The 16965-nt window shown below is 41.3% G+C and overlaps 1 long non-coding RNA gene across 2 annotated transcripts in view; it reads right to left on the minus strand.

The window, feature by feature from the left end:
• Positions 1–5740: 5740 nt before the first annotated feature.
• Positions 5741–16965, minus strand: part of LOC309700713 — a 38578-nt gene continuing 27353 nt past the window's right edge. Inside the window, exons 3-5 of one of the 2 annotated variants that reach the window (XR_014274727.1) lie at positions 9085–9222; positions 8759–8850; positions 5741–8674 (exon numbers count right to left, since the gene is read on the minus strand). This is a non-coding gene — a long non-coding RNA (uncharacterized lncRNA). Of the gene's footprint in view, positions 8675–8758; positions 9223–16965 lie in introns of both variants that reach the window. The other variant, XR_014274728.1, reaches the window with a different exon arrangement.

The raw sequence follows: 16965 nt of genomic DNA on the forward strand, positions 1-16965 counted from the left end.
CTACTATTTATTAAGCAGAAAAAAATGAAATAAGAAAATTTTAAAAAAAATGTCAAAGATGACTTGAACTCATAACCTTATGAATTTCAGTTAACTGCTATTAATTGTCTTGAATTTCTGATGCTGATATCACGGACAAAGCGGGGATGATTTTAGGAGTTCTATGCATCACGTTTTCTGTGCAACAAATGTATTTAATTCCTTCGTCTCCATTGAATTCATTCTGGACTGGCGTGTATTTTACGTGGAAACGAAGTCGGCATCGATCCGTCTGGGGTTCATTTTTTGGTTTTCTACTGCAAGCAGTTTTAACCAGATAGATGGCACTGGGCTTTCACACATTTGATGTCCACATCAGCACGTTATTGTTAAAAAAAAAACTTTTTTAAAAATACAAACATTTTGGATCTCAATAATTTCTAAGCTCTGGTTTCGGGCCTGTTCTGTGGTGCTGTATCATCAGTGTGAAACAAATAGTCCATTATTTTCTTGTCATGCCCGAGGGCTGCATAAAATATCACCAAGGGCCGCCACTGCCCCCGCCCCACCGGGGCCACACTTTGACAGAATGTAAACATTAGTCAGCTGAGCTGTAATCTCAGCAACCCGCAACCCCCTTTCGGGTTGGCGGATGTAGACGGCAGAAAGAAAATAGTTCCTACATGAAACTGTGCACAACAAGATTTTTGAGTAAGTAAATCAGGTCATGAGACATTACCGCTGAGTTTTTCTAAAATTTAAATGTGAGCTCCACAACGGGGGTGCCATTTAGTTCTGCTATATTCAAGAGAAGGCAGGCGGCTCTAAAACTGGGCAGCTCACGCCAAATAAATGCACATGGATAAACAGCACCATGGGGCAGAGGAAACATAGATGATATTTTATTTTGGAGAGAACTGTGAACTTAACCTACTGAGTAGGAGAAGACTTTATTTTCTACGAATGCCGTTTTTCAGTAACCTGCCTTGAAGAGAGTTTAGTTACCACATGACACAAGCACAAACACGCCTCACACCGCAGTGTAAGAAGCTCCTCTACATCGGCGGCCGTTCTCACCACCACCACCCCCCACCCAGTCCCTGACTATACATCATGTGACAGTGAGTCTATTTGTGTCACAGCAGGTTGGGGAGAAATGTCAGAAATGAGCACGTCTTCGGCTCCTCCACACATCTGCTAAACAAAAGGCAGGAAGCTTTTCTCTCCTCGCCGCTGAAGAAGTCACTGCCATGTCCAATCTGTCATTCATCAATGCAAAGAGTAGCTAAAAAAAAAGGCTCTGCTGCGTGCCCCTTAGGGCTCCAGAAAAGCTTCATAAGCACCATTATCACCTATTATGTGCCTATTTGTGACTGTGGACTGTATTATTTAGGCAAAGTCCTGCATATTTATTAGACTCTCTCTCTCTGGAACCGGGAAAGCAGGCGAGCCTCGTGCTGTTCAAACATCAGAAACCACGCTGCCGACACATTTTCCCAGGAAACAAGGTGCGCGGGGCTAATAGGAAGACGCAAAGCAATCACGCAACAGCATATGGAAGGAGACGTAAACGCTAAAAGCCTTTTATAAACCCCAAAGAGATTCATCTCATTGTTCTCCAGATGCCAGTTAACGGAGCCAATTGAGATTTTAAGCATTTCTGAACAACAAGAGGTATTTAACACCATCCCTCCACACACACTCACACCGCTTCACTTATTGTTTTTCCTTTGATGGAATTTTCTTCAAAGCACGCCTCTTAACGTCGGCAGATCATCCGGCTCGGCCCTCCTCGTTTTTCTTCTCATTTTTCTTTTTTTTCATCTCTGCTCCTCATTTGCGTGCAGAGGTGCTTTACCTTTAGGAAAAGAAACATCAGGGTTTATTAACGACAAGGAAAAAAGAAGCAGGAGGATCTCTCACGCGGAGTATTCCTCTCCCCAGGAGACTAAACAGAACAAGAAATAACACGAGCGGTATGTATTAATGTATGCCCTTTGATGTCTGGCTCGCAGAGTCCTGTTGCCGCATTAACAATTTAACTGAAACATCACATTTGTCAAAACTAAATTGTGCATCTAAGACTGGAGGTCGGCGAGGAGACTTGCGTGTTTTTGGCCGAGCTGGAGGAGAGCAAAGAGGCCCAATTAGAAGTGCTTTTTTGAACCAAAACGTGTGAGCTCAGGACAGCCGGCTCACATCACACATTAGCTTAGCTCCCTCTAGTGTTCAAGCATGATGCTTTTTTGTTGTTTTAAATCCATGACACAAAAATACTGTTTTTATTAATAAATAGCACATATAATCACATGTCAATGAGTGGAGGAGGCTGCCTCCTTGTGATAGGAAGGGTTTCCTGAAATTATGTGTTTAATAGTTATTTTTATTATCTCAGATCTGATGTTCCCTCATGCAAATTTAAAAATAAACAGCACAATGTATGTGTACACACAGTGTTTTAGACATCATAAAGAAGTCAGTGTAATGAAATATAATATAGCTGCTTGAAGATTTGCCAAAGCACTCCAAAATCGTGTCTCATTGGCTTCCTGTCTTCTTACATATGTGATAGTATTTGCTTGCTGTGCTAATACAATTAGTCTGGTATCAGCTTGCCAGATGGCAGCAGGGTGAGCACACAGCGGCTGTGGTAGGTTTTCTCTTTTAGTGTCCTCTGGGCTCGGTGCAGACACCTCCACCTCGCCGGCGTCACCGGTTGATCTGGAGGTTTTAATCACCTGCTGCTGCTGCAGAGCTTCCGTTCATGACGCCTCTGCAGAAGTCAACAAGAAACTCAATGACGTGGAATTTTATTTTTCCTCTTAAGCTGTCGTTTCTGAACTTTACTAACCAAGATGGAGATGTGTGGCGATCCATTATGACTTAGTTCTTGGTTTAGTTTCAGTCTGTTTCCAGAGTGCGTTTGCTTGTTTCAGTTTGGATTATACTGTCTAAAAATGTTGAGCTATAGTTTTGGTTTTCATTTGTTTTTACCAATTATTTATTTTAATACACAATACAGGGCATATCTGAAGAAAGCAGCTGACGAAGTCACGTACACGGCTCAATGTCAGTGCTGTGTTTGTGGGCTTATATGACCAAATTGATTAAAGGCTTAGCTTCACATATCTTTTTTTTTCTGTTGTTATAGAAATTAAAAGTTTTTTTAACATCAGGTTTTAGTTTTTAGCGTAGCTTTGGTTTGTGTCTGCTTCTTTTCCTCTAAAAGAATCACGTGCACCCAGCAAACTCCAAATCAAGAACAGGCCCAGAAAACACTCCATCCCAGCCCGTCAAACAAGTTTTACTACTTTTCATACTGACTATGGTCATTCATACTACACCAAAATATTTAAGTACGAGATAAACAATTAAATGACATGAAAGTTTCAGGGAGGGTTTCTTTATCTACTATTTAGAAAAAAAAATTAAAAATGGGTCCACAGTAGAATGTTTTTTAAAATCTAAAAAATTGCAAATTTGCAATGGTTTTCTGGTTTATAATTACAGGAGTGTCACTGATGTGTCTGAACTGTAATTTGATTTTACACTTTTACAGTCATATTACACATTTACTTATAATTTAAACCCAAAAAGTTACGCTTACAGATTTATGTCATTTACTACATCAACACTTCTTTATCACAAAGAAAAGCTGAGATGTAATATTGAAATTGTACTTCTTTTTCTTATATTACGGTATCTCATGCATCTCAAGAGCTTCACTAGTCACCTAAGATCAATACGGCTCTAAAATGAGTTTGACATTACTGGTGTCGATCATCCCATTCAAGAAGACTGTGCTTCAGATTTTCCTCTGGCCTCTTCTTTAGACTTTTCAACCTATTTCCATGCTACTGTAGTAACTGACATGAAATCGAGATTTTTTTCTTCATCTAACAGTCAACTCAGAACAGTGAAAATGTACTTACAGAAAGTAAAATTTACACCCCAAACTGATAAATGTTTTTGCATCCACATTTGATCAAGCTAGGTATCCTGACCCGTGCTGCTTTTTATCTAAAGCCTACTTATCTAAGCTTGTTTGCAATAAAACAAAAATATTGAAATCAGAACAGAAGGTAAAGCTACGACACCCAATCCTACGCTCGCATCGTCTAATAAAGCAGCTCAGCCTAAATGAAAAGAGAAAAACGCTGTTAAAGCACAACGCCGCTCCCAGGAATAAAGCTATCTTCTGGTCTTTAATCTTTAATAATTAAAATATCCTGAATGTATGCTGAGCTTCCCCCCTCAGACGTGCCAGTAAACATTACACAAATCCATTGCAAACAAAACCCAAAATCATTAACCAATCACGCTCAAAGGCAAAGTAGCACTTGAATTGGGGGGAACACAGGCCGCGTTCACCGGGTAATATCTGGCAATTAATCACTTGATTAATATGCCCTTAAACACACAAAGTGACAGTGACAAATTCTGTTCGCACGTTTGCGATCCCGAAAACGATAATTGTCCAATGAAAGTCTCATTTGTCAAAGACAGAGCGGTGCAAGGAGCCTCCAGTTCAGTTCATAATGCACGCCATTGTTTGGGGTTTTTTTTATTTGTAACATTTCATTTTATATAAGAGGAGTCCCCTCAAGCCTCGCCCTGAAGGCATCCCTTGAGGGGCGCAAAGATGTTGCATCTGCTCTGAAGACTAAAGAAATCCAAGAAGAAGAAAGAAAAAAAAAAGACATCCAGCCTCTGATTTTGCTTTTACACACCGTTTATTTCAGCTTTAATACACTCATTCTCTGGGAAACAGCATGGTTTTTCCCCTGCTTTGACTGACTGGATCGTCGTCTCCCTGCTGTTTCTGGATTCATTTGCGTGTCAGCATATGTTCTGATCAATACCATCTTCATACCAGTGGCTTTAACACGCCGCAGATTAGGCGCTCCAGAGCTGCTGCAGAGCTGTAAAAATTGCATCAGATTGGGGGGGGGGTGTAGAAAATAAGCAGTGGAGTGTTTTGGGCTTTGTTTGCTTTGCATCTTATGTTGGATAATTAAAAAAAGGAAAAAAAAAAAGAAGTGTCACAACCACTGCTTTTTCTCAGCTCGCATCAAAACATCTTCAAAACAACTCTCAGCTAACGCAAAACGGGCAAAGAGCCGAGCAATGAAAACATATCTTACTCTGCGTCGAGGTCATGATTATCTTTGTCGGCCAATGAGCTCGTCGTGACATCACGTGCAGCCTTCCGCCCCCCGAAAATATGATATTGCACTCATGTGGTGTTGAATTCTTTTTATTTATTCATGTCCTGTTTTTTTTTTTTGCCATAGCCATCGCCGTGGTGACCTAATTTCATCATCATCATCATCACATCTTCCAACCCAATCCCCCCAAACACCACCACCACATTTGTATTTTCAAAAGATTGAAATTAATTTCAGCACAGAGTTAAAAAAAAAAAAAAACCTGATGATGATAAAATGCGAAGGAGTCCGGAGGGAACCTCAACACCAAAGTGATGCACACTAATACAAAAAGGAATAATAACGAATAATAAATAAATAACGACCTCTGTGAATTAAAACCACCTTTTGGACAATCCTTTCTTCCATATTGTTGAAGTTGTAGACACATGCCACTTCATTTATCACATAAATGCTTCATATTTTCCAATTCCAGCTTCTTCTTTTTTTTTGTTCATAATGAATCAACTATTTTGGAGAGTTTTAAAATGACTGGAGAGTCAAATAGAACTCCTAAACAAAGGACACGTGCACACACAGTGATGGAAATTAAATTAAATTCATACTCAGTTTTAATAAAGATTTTAGGCTAAAACCTCCCTGTGAATGTTGGACACACAAACAAAAAAGAAGAAACGCAGCCAGAATAATCTCTTGCAAACCAGCCTGCCGCTGGTGTGAAGTGCACCCGTCACCCAGCATATGACAGCATATTGCCGCTGCGCCATGCACAAGCCTTCAGTGCTACGCGTGCAGATGAAGGGCTTACGGCTGAGGGCCCGGCCAGGCGGCGCGGCGGCCGCCTCGGAGAGGAGCTCTGGGAGGACGGAGTGGGGGCGGGTGGGAAGGCTGCAGTGGCTGCGCTCCCCTGGTACTCGGCTAATGAGCTCCACTGCTGCTCAACGCGAACCTCCTTCGCTCCTCAAGAAACATCACTCGCAGACAGAACAGGCGAGAGAGAGCCGCGCAGACACGCGCGAGCACAACCACAGCATGCAGCGGGGACGTTGCGCACTCGGAGAGCAGCGATATGCATGTTTTAACATGCAGGCACAGACTAACAAGTATTCACACGGTTATATGTACAGGGAAGCAAGTAAACACTCACTGCATTCGCTCACGCTGCTGCTGCATGGTCAACTTTGACAGCAAGAGAGAGGCTGAATATGTGTATTACACGCTTATGAAAGCAAGATACACACTCTCACCAGAGCTGTAGCATGGACTGAAAAAAAGACATTATGCACACCTGAGTGTATGAGATAAATGTGCATCGACTGGGAATTTCTTCAACGGTAAGGATGTCAATTATCTGTGATTTTCAGGTTTATGGGGCTCAAACAGCCTATGTGTGAATATGTATGAATTCTTATTGAAAATCAAAGAGCACAAACCCAGAACAGGCTACAGAATAGTCAAACCTGAACCCAGCAATGGTTAGATTAAAAGTGATGGATGTAAACACTCTTAAACTGCACGATGTGGGCAAAACAGCTAATCTAGACTTCACTTGACCAGATTTCTTATCCAAGGATGGTAAGGTAAACTGTTACACTGATAAACATAAGACAAACAAACACACACAAAAAATATAATGCTCGGTTAAACTCAAATTGTCCAAATTAAAAGAGCAGGTCACGTTCCCAAAAATGATCCACTGCAAATAAAAAATGGGCCAAGTCCAGCTAAATCCCCATTTCAGCTCTCTATGAATCAGAGCTAAGAGCGGCTTCTGAGCACCTCCAGTCTGTAGTGCTCGGCCTGCCAAAACAATTAATTGATCAGTACATTTTTAAAAATGCAATTTTGTAATAAAAACCCGAACTCTCTTCTACTAGACAAACATCATGTATTAAGAATCAATCAATACGCTGAGAGCCTCACGCAGCCTTAGGTGAGTGAGGTAAATGGTAAATAAACTGCTATTTATGCACCGTGTTCTTGGTCTTAATGGTCACGCAAAACCTTTCCCAGTACAAGATAAATTCTCCCCCATTCACAGCAGTTGATTCACTTTATTTTTCATGCACACACTCATGGATCCATCAGGGGCAACATGAGGTTGCCTTGTCCAAGGACACTTGAAGAATATTAGAAGAACTTAAGAATCAATTCAGCTTTGTTGAAAGTCACAAAGATCGAGAACTTGGTGAAAGTGGGAAGAAAAAAATTTCCCTTTTAGCAGGAAGGACACTGCCGCAACTGATTGGAAGGTAGGTGGGGGGGGGCAAGCCACAAAGGCACGAACAGCAATTACCGCACTTTCTCCTGAAAGTGCTACGTAATACTTGGCTCTTCTTAGAAGCCACCATCAGCTCTTCCCTTTTACGAGGGCCTGCAGGAGCACCACTTTGGGTGAAAATGTGGACTTGAGAGATCCCGGGGTTCATGCCTTAATGGGTGGGAGCTGTTTGGTGGCATCCAAAGGAAAGGAGCAACAGGATATCAATCAGGGGTTGTAAGATGGCAATCACATAGAAACAAATTCCAAAACGTGTCCTGAAACACCAATAGACTGGTTCTGTAGAGGGTTATTTTAATGCATGAGAAGGGACATGATAAATTCTGCCTCCAATTAAAAAAACGGGAAGAATGAGCCTGACACGTACCAAACTCATATCCACACATGTCGCTCGCTCACCCCACACACAGGGCATCTCTAACCATCTTGATGGTCGTCTTATCCGCAGCAGCGGTGAATAAGACTTCCAACAATTACTAACACTTACAGTGAGATGCCCGATGATGTCTTTCCAAGAAGCAAACAAATTGAATTCGCTTTTATTCCAGTCAAAGAAATCAACTTCCCGTAATTACCCCACATGGCAAAAAAAAAAAAAAAGATAAAAGAGAGTGATAGGAAGTCAGGAAAAAAAAGAAATTTGCAAACCATATCATTTTTTTGCTGAACATTTCAACTAATGATATTGTAATAAGATGCCTTGCAATGGAGTGGGAATGGAAAACGTAATTACATGCATTAGTTTATCTAAGCGCTTGTACCGTCGCAGATCCATCAGTTTTTCAGAGCTCATCTGGAAGCCCATGCATCACTGTCAGGAGCCGTTTGATGGGGGGAAAACGTGTTCATTTGTTAGCCTCGTTTAAAAGATGGCGCCTCAGATTCACTTAGGCCCAGACGGAGCAGAGCAGTTATGACAGCGCCATTACAAAAACACACACACACACACACAAAGAGAAAAGGTCTGAGACGGAGCACTCTGCGCCTTGGCAACTTCATCAGCTTTTTGCATTAAGGTGATTACAGTCAATGAGAAGAGCCGTGGTCGTGTTGTGTATGTTAATGATGAGATGATGATACGGTAACAGCTATTCCACCTGGACTGATGTTCGATGGTGAGGCCGTGTGCAGCTCGGTGTTACTACAGAGACGCATGCATGCCTGCAATGTACCTTACCTGCAAAGACCGTTTGTCTGGATTGACTTTCATGGATACAATGGCTTTGTTATCAGCTCAATCTGAGACCTGAAAAAGGACAAAAGCAGCTTTATTGTTAAATTTATTTTTCTCAGTACAACTTAGTTATGTCTTAAATATATTTTATATTACCTCTGCTTGTTAGGGTGGATCGTGACTACTTTATTTCATAAAAGTCTTGAAGTCAGAGTACAAAAACTGCTTTCTTTCCTCATGTGACTGATCTGGGATAATATGGATGAACAAAGGTTTGGTATTATTTCTGAATCTGAATTTTAACCACCGCTACAAGCTTTCACTGAAACCAGGAATAATCTTAACTAATCTTTACAAAATCGTCCACAACGTTGGAAGCACTGAAGATGACGTAAAGAACACCGATTGCCACCAATCACAGGGTGGGAAATGTTAGGCACCACATGAACAATGGCTTGTTGAACTTGATATTATGGCCTGACCTGAGTGACTTTGACAAAGGGTGAACTGTGGTGGCTAGCCAGCTGGGTCAAAGCATCTCAGAAAACAGTGGGTCTTGTAGTGTTTTCCAGGTGTGCAGTTATTGCCATAAGAGATCCGAGGAAGGCCATTGGTTGAACCTGAAACAGGGCAGAGCCTCAGTTAGTGTTGTGTGGAGCTCAAACTCAAAATCTGAGCTAATGTAAGAGATCCTGAAATGCAGACAGTCAGAAGTGTAAAACAAAGGAAAGAATTAACGTGGAGTCATTGTGGACATGCTCAGATTTATGCATTATTTACCTCAAAAAGAGATGAGGAGAAAGATGGACAATACTAAGAAGGTGAGCTGGCTGAATAAGGGAAACCTTGAGTCCTGGCATTCATGTGGACATCAGCTAAAAAACAGTTTGCTATTCAGATTTCTGATCGTTCAACTGATTGGATCATGTGACAGTTGGAGTTTTCCCTCGTTACCTTACAGCACTGGTGATATATGAACAAAACTGAATTGGTTGCATCAAGATTTGAGACTTGTGGTAAAATAGCCACATGCTGAGTGAACCCAACCCCAGCAGGTCACCCGCGAACTGGTGGATCTTAACACCACAAACCACCTTCATATATCCTGGCATAACAGTCAGAAGCTGGTACTAATGTGATGTCTCCTTCCATGAAATTGTTTTTTAAAGTAAAACAATACACGACTGAGCTTAAGAAGAAATTATCTGCCCTTTTTATTTCACAGTTAAATTAATAACTTATGTGTCATCTGTTTTTGCATCTGTATTTGGAGATCACCTTACATCAGATGAGCGGTAGATAAAACCAGCTTGATATCTGATATTCAATAAAAAGGGTTGATATCATGTTCACTCTATTATTCTAAGCCCAGTAGCTGTATTCCCCGTGGATCTTTCTGAGCAGAGGCAAGAACTAACACAGGCTGAATTCCCAAAGGGGCCACAAATACTGAAAAAGGAATAAAACGACTGTATTTGTGATGCACTTGAAACCTTCACCAGACAAATATTCTGCAGCCGCGTATGAAAGGTTTTTATCACCCTACGGATTGTCATGCTTTCTCATAACAGTCATCTGATCCTTACAAAATACAAAGCAAACGCCTACTTTATATGCCTACTTATTGCTGGTAGCCACCCAAACTCAGGCTCACCAAAACTTCCTTCCATTTGATGACACTGGTATTGCTTCTGGTGGGATAACCATAAATAGCTAGTCCCCAAGCTCCTTCGAGTCCTCGTCATTTAGTGTAAAGTATTAAAATGGACCTGGGAAATAAACAGCTTGTGGTCCCTTAGCACTTTCTCTTGCTGAGGTTTCACTGACTTGAATTTGTTTTCTAAGCCAACGTTGAACAAACATTCACCCAAAAACCCTTTAATGGCAATCAGATTTATATCACTGAAATTTATTTCCTCTTTGCAGCACCAATCAAAGATAACCACATGGATTTGTGCCTTCAAAAATACACAAACAAACATTTACTTGAAATACAAGCTAGATAATTAAACTCATCTCCTCCAGTAAGCAATGCGGGTCACGCAGTTGTCCGTCCTACCCTAAACAATTAGCTTGTGAGCACTTAATTAATAATTTAATAAACCCATGAAAGTTAAGCACATGTTGTGTAATTGATGACACAATTAACGGCTATGAGGGGTTTTTTTTCAGGAAACTGTCCTTTTAAGAGACGGAGGGGGGGAACAGTGGCTCGTGCAGTGCTACAGGACACCATTATGTTCCTCTCAACTCTTAATGGACATTAAACATGGAGCTGAAGAAATACACAAGCACAATTGAGTTAGCGGGCACTTACAGGGGAGAAGCCTTGCCCCATACATTTGCGTAACAACACATAACTGTCACAAAATTACATGTCATTATTGAGCAGATCATATGGATTCCACTTATTGTTGCCTAATGGCCTCTTTTTTAAAAAATGCAGTTAGCCTGCAGTTTAAAGATGGAGGATGCCAGGGTGTCGTCTTGCCCGCCCTCCACCGAAACCCAGGATCTGCTTATTCACTTACATTTCAAACGTCAATTTCCGTTTGCAATCAGCTCGTTAAGGCTGACAGCTTGAAAGGCAACCATTAATGACACAGACACCGGGCCATCGTCTCCAGGACCGGCCTGTTTCTACTGCAGCCGGCAGAGGATATGACTGTGGAACAGACTGCAGATCACAAGTGGATGGAAACCGCCCCCTGCTGGCTTTGAGAGAGGAAAGCTCCAAAACAAAAGCTGGATCTAAGTCACCGTGAGTTCGTTCTTCTCCTGTGACTGAGCAGATTTTTCATCCATGGCAGATATATTTTTATTTCTTTTTGCTTTCTATTTTGTGCTCTTTTCTTGGGTTTTCGTATTGCATATATATTTCCATTACTTATGTCTTTCAGTAGATCTACTAGCTTTGGAAAAGCATTGAAAATGGAAAATCAACATTTTTAGTTATGTTTACTCTTAAAATTAGTATTATAGATTTATTTGTCATGCAGCTATATTGAGCTCCTTTTCCTGCATGTTAATCTTTTACTATTATTTTGGTTGCAAGCTGAGATTTCGGCACTCTTAAAGTTCTTTACTGTCTACACTTTGGAATTTGGATCTAACGGCGTGTGCTGGACATGAATGACGTAAACTTCATGATGATGATACCCACAGAAGGCTGTAACTCCCTTTGTATTTCTTTCCATGCTACGTCCATCTTGGTACAAAGAACTCACAAATACCTTGTGCGAACACAACCCAACTGATGGAGTCTCACAAGTTTCCTTCTGCTCACTTGACTTTGTTTTAGTTTTTTACTCTCTCACACAAGTTGCAGTTCAGGGACGCTCCAAACCTGAGCAGAGTGCAAAAACTGTGACTTCAGGAGGGTAAATCTGTAAAAACCCTTCGTGCATGATCAGAGAAGGAAACTTTATGCTGAAAGTGAGGGAAGCTCAGACACTTTCATTGAAGAATATACTGTCTGTATGCAAGCTCACTGCCTAGATGGGAGTTTTCATGGCCTTAAAACAAACCACTCATTTCTTGTGGCACCTGGTTAGGGAGGAACTCATTTATTTTTGAGGGTGGACTAAAAAGTGTCCCATACTCAAAAAAAATACATCTGAAATTATTCAATAAAGCTAGCACTTGTAAATATTTGCTTCAGAACGAGTACAAAAAAGTTCAAATTGTAAGTAAAAATATGCTTTGCATTTATTTTGATATCAGTTACCTGAATGAGTTGGTTCCTCTTGCTTTCCCCGTTATCTCCATATTATTAAAGGTGATAATGGGCTTTGCTCACATAACTTTAATGCCCATAAACTAATAGAGTGTTTTCCCCTTTTTGTTAAGGTGGGAGAGTCTTTGATTAAGGTAATTGTGCAGCAGTAAAACTCTCCAGTGAAAGTCTTTTTATGGTTGCCACCTGCCTATTTTATTTAGTGTAATGGAAACTCTGGGATTCACCGCTGCCCGACTCTCATTATTTTGTCAGTATTTATTCACTTTTGCTACCTGATGAAACCTCTCAAAATGTCATCGCAAGCATTTTTTCATCAGCCTCGACTTCAACATTCAATTTAAATCCAATGATTTAAGCCGCCAGATGTTTCGCTTCCACTGAGGACAGTTAATTTTTTTCCCGAGCCTTTAGCAGGTATAACATTTTATTCGCCCAAAATTGGAGCTCCCTCATTTGGAAATGGAAATCTCTCTGTATTAATTTTTTGGCAGCTCCTCTTGCATGATTCATGAAAGGCCGGTAGAGGGCTAATTGTTCGAATTAATTTGTGTAAACAACTAAGCAAGAGATAACAGAATTACATCTGCACTTCCTTGGCACGGGTTCAGGAGTGACGGGCCTCGACAGGCAGCTGCATCAAGACGGCATCCTTGCCAGGAATTAAAAGCCACAAAATATTAATTAATAGACTTTTTGTTGCGTTAATCTGCACCAAAAGGTTTAAGGGGAGCGGGATGGGGGGCATCTGAGTGCTGGGGAACACAGCGCAAAAGTAGGCAGTGTGCATAATTAGAATAAATTAGTTTGATGAAACATTTTTAAAGACGTTTTTTTATTTATTTTATTATTTTTTTAAACCCGGTGTGGTCGCAATAAAATTAAAAATAAAGGAGGGGAGAGGCACAAGAGTTGGAGTCAAGTTTTTTGACAACCTCATTAATCACCATGGTAATGGCCCCCTTACAGTTAGAGCACATTTGGCCTTCTGTCTATAAGTAGTTGAGTCCAATGGCGGTGTAGTGCATGTGAGCAGCCCCCTGGCCGAGGAACAACCAACGCCGAGTCCCAGGACTTCTGAGAGTGTAGAGCGGAGCCAAGAGGACGCAGGACCATCAATCACCTGAGCTTCACAGCTCCCCCTCCTCCTGTTCTCCCCAAATTGAAGGAGCAGCCCATACTTTGCACTTGTCAATTTAGAGCTTTATCTACACGCTAGAGGCTAATGAGCCATCTCAAACTCTTGATGGCCGGGATGTAAATGATCTTAACTAGCTCTATGTCTTCTGTCACGAGTTATAGGGCCAAGATGGGAGAGCGAATGGAGGAAGGGAGTGTTTGAGGTCCTCAAATGCTTTCAAATAAGTCACCTTCTTTTGTCTGAAAGGACTTTTCTTTTTTTTTCAGTGGATTGTCTCCGGTCAATACTTGGAGCAAGGCACCAATCCTGCCAGGGGTGCCTGTTTCAAGATCAGCCAAGACTAAATAATAAACTATAAAGTGCACATTAATCATGCTGTATAAAGCTTTGATTAAAGTGACAGTAAAACTGTCTCTGTTGTTATTTCTCTAGACCAGAAACATGGCTGACCTCATCAGCTTAAACCTTTAAGCTTCCTGTAAACATGCTGCATGCCAGGGTAAGAAAACACATAATTTTTTTTTACTTTGATGCAAGAACTATTCATGAACAAACTGCTGGAACAGGCAAACAAAACTCTACAGTAGTGATCTGTGATGCAGTTCAATGTAAAATTAATAATAAATATAAAACAAAGGCCAGTGTGGCTAATATAGGTTTGCTGAAAGAACTGCACTCTTACTGTTTGCTCTGAGCTGAAAGAATAAAAAATATTTACAAAACTGGCAAAAGATGAAAAAACTCCGGTTTGAAATGGTAACGCAATGGTGTCAAATCTCACCAGAGAGGTTTAGAGATATTGAACAGTTGTTCTGGGACGGTAGAGGTAGGACTGCAGTAGGTAGGCTGCTCAAATACAAAATAACCTACATACTGTATTTTACCAGCTATCAGCTTCTGCTAGAGTCCTGACGAGCTTTAAAAAGATGAAAATATGAGTCACTGTCTGCTGGTCTTTGAAGATCTTGGCATGTTTCTCTAGAAGAAGAATCTTCTGTGATCTCCTGTCAGCTGCTACCTTGTTTCCGTGGGTTTGCCGCAACAGATCTGGCACAGATTTTTACCCTAGACGCTGTTCCCGATGTAACCCCCACTGAGAACTGTGTCTCCTCCTGGTCATGAAACTGAGATCTTCCACATTTTAGGCAAACCAAATGCCTGCAATTCAGTATTGATGTTTTTCACGTGGCATCATGTGCACATTGCTCGAGTATATTGATGTGAACTGATGCAAATTCATTCAGAGGAAAGTGACTACTCAAGCCAGCTTACGCCTCTGGTCACTTTCACATCCTCGGGTTCACAGAAATGAGGGACAACATTACTGACACAATTTAAAGGCAAGTACGTACAGTTGTGTGGTTTAAATTTGAGGCACAAAAAGAGGAATTGAAGAAAACTGAGCCAAATCACAGGACTAGCATGGTAAATTCTAAAAATATGTTTCGGTAACTCAGTTGCAGCTGTCGATTGTACTCCTGAGATTTGACCCTTTAGTGACCTTACCAGTAGTAAAGGAGAGATGAAACAGATCAGAATTTAATTGCAAACATGGACACAAGCTGCATGAAACTCAAAATATAAAGCTTTAAGGAAGGAATTATAAATATGCATGCATGTGATCTGGTATACTGACCACAGTATACACAGTATGCAAACAGAGCGACTAATAAATACTAGACAGCCCATGCTGAGCAGAGAAAAAGGACAGCAAGCAGCCCTGTGAGCATCTGAGCAATGCTTCTAATGACTACTAAAGCTCAGTGAAACTGAAAAACCTCAGATGAATCACCTTTTCCAATCAGTTACCCCCCTACAGGGCTCACACTGCTCTCTCCCACAATCATATATGCAATGTAAACACGCCGCGAGGACGGCCCATTTCTCTCCTGCTTCTTTTCCCGCCACCATTTTAAGGTATATTATTACAATAAATTATGGCTGTAACGCGGGGTGGGAGGCAGAGAGAAAGTGGAGGCTGAGCATTCATTTAGCTCTGGTAAACTTCCTCCCGTTGCTGCCAGTTCATGATCACCCATCCAAACGAACTATTTTATGCCCGACTTGCCTGATGCATGAGAACGAGAGTGCTGGGCCATTTTTTTCCCATCTCTTTTCGTGCTTCCTCTCTTTACCCCCGAAAGAGAAAAATCGATCGCAGGACACGAAGAGGCCATTGGGTTGTGTTTTCTTTCTCTCGTGTCTCACCTGGGTCCTGTTCATTTCTGCTCTGAGGAAGCCACCTGTACCGACACCTACACATCACTTCAGGCAGAGCACGCTTCTAACTGTCACAGCGTGCTGTGCTTTATGTTGTATTCCTGAATGTAGAGTCTGCTGCTGAAATGAACCACGTACCAAAGGCTCTGTATTAATACTAATGCATGCAGGAGCCGTTTTATATGCCACAGATCCTCCAACTGAAAGATGGAGAATTTGTGATATTCTTCCTACCTTGTGAAATTACACACAGTTACACATTAGCAACATAAACACACCCAACCTTTTTTGCTGTCCACTCTGGTCCAGGACTATCTGCAGAGAAGCTTGTTGATGGCGCAGAGTCTAGAATCAGCAAAGAGGAGATAAGGCCGCACAGCCTTGGTGTTTCAAGACAAAATCTTTGTTTCCTTGTCATCTAAACACAAAAATTGGAGTTTGTCAGAAGTTCTGTTTCCAGTTACCTAAAATACAGTGTATGTATGGATGAAAGGCCAAAACACATAGAAAAAGCTATATTTGGTAAGATAGCTATGTATCTATGGAGAAGGCATTCATCAAAAGACTGAAGTTAGAGGCTTTTCGTTTTTTATATTTGGGCTTTTTAGGCTTTTTTCGTGTTAGTACAGCAGGAAAACTGGGAGGAAGACCAGGGGAAGTCACGCACGCCTTCTCCATTAGCTGTATAAGACATGGCTTACCAGCTCTACACAGTGAGATAAACCAGTGTCCAAGTGGTGCAATTCATCCTTTGGTTGGGTTAAGTTACCAAAAGCAGTTCAATAAGGAGAGATCATTAGAAGGAATTGAAGGTGTTTTATTGATCTACAGAAATCTGTTATGCTACACGGCTGTTAGACTTTGAGGGCCCAGAATGAAATCCCAGCAGTGATAGGAATTAAGGAGAATCCCCAGGAGTCTAGATGTTGGTGGTGGTGAAGACAAGATGGAGGCTTGGAGGGTGGGAGTGACTCGCGTGAGGCCGAGGTGGGAAGGTAGGAAGGTGGTGCGTTGTGTGATTTAAATTATACATAGTGGAGGCTGATTGGGCTGGAGAAGGTGGGTAGAAAGACGACTGGACAACAACAATGAAGTGAACATTGAGTTTTACAGTGTGGAAAAGTGGAATTGACGTAATAAATGGACAAGGAGCATTTTTAAATTATTTTTGAATTATTGGGTTATAGCAAAAACCACGATCTGCTTTATTATCCAGTGTAGTCCTTCCCACACGCTGCCTTGTGAAAGCCACCCAGGTATATTTCA

This window comes from Aulonocara stuartgranti (genome assembly GCF_965226115.1).
Source record: "Aulonocara stuartgranti genome assembly, chromosome: 23".
Taxonomy (NCBI): domain Eukaryota; kingdom Metazoa; phylum Chordata; class Actinopteri; order Cichliformes; family Cichlidae; genus Aulonocara; species Aulonocara stuartgranti.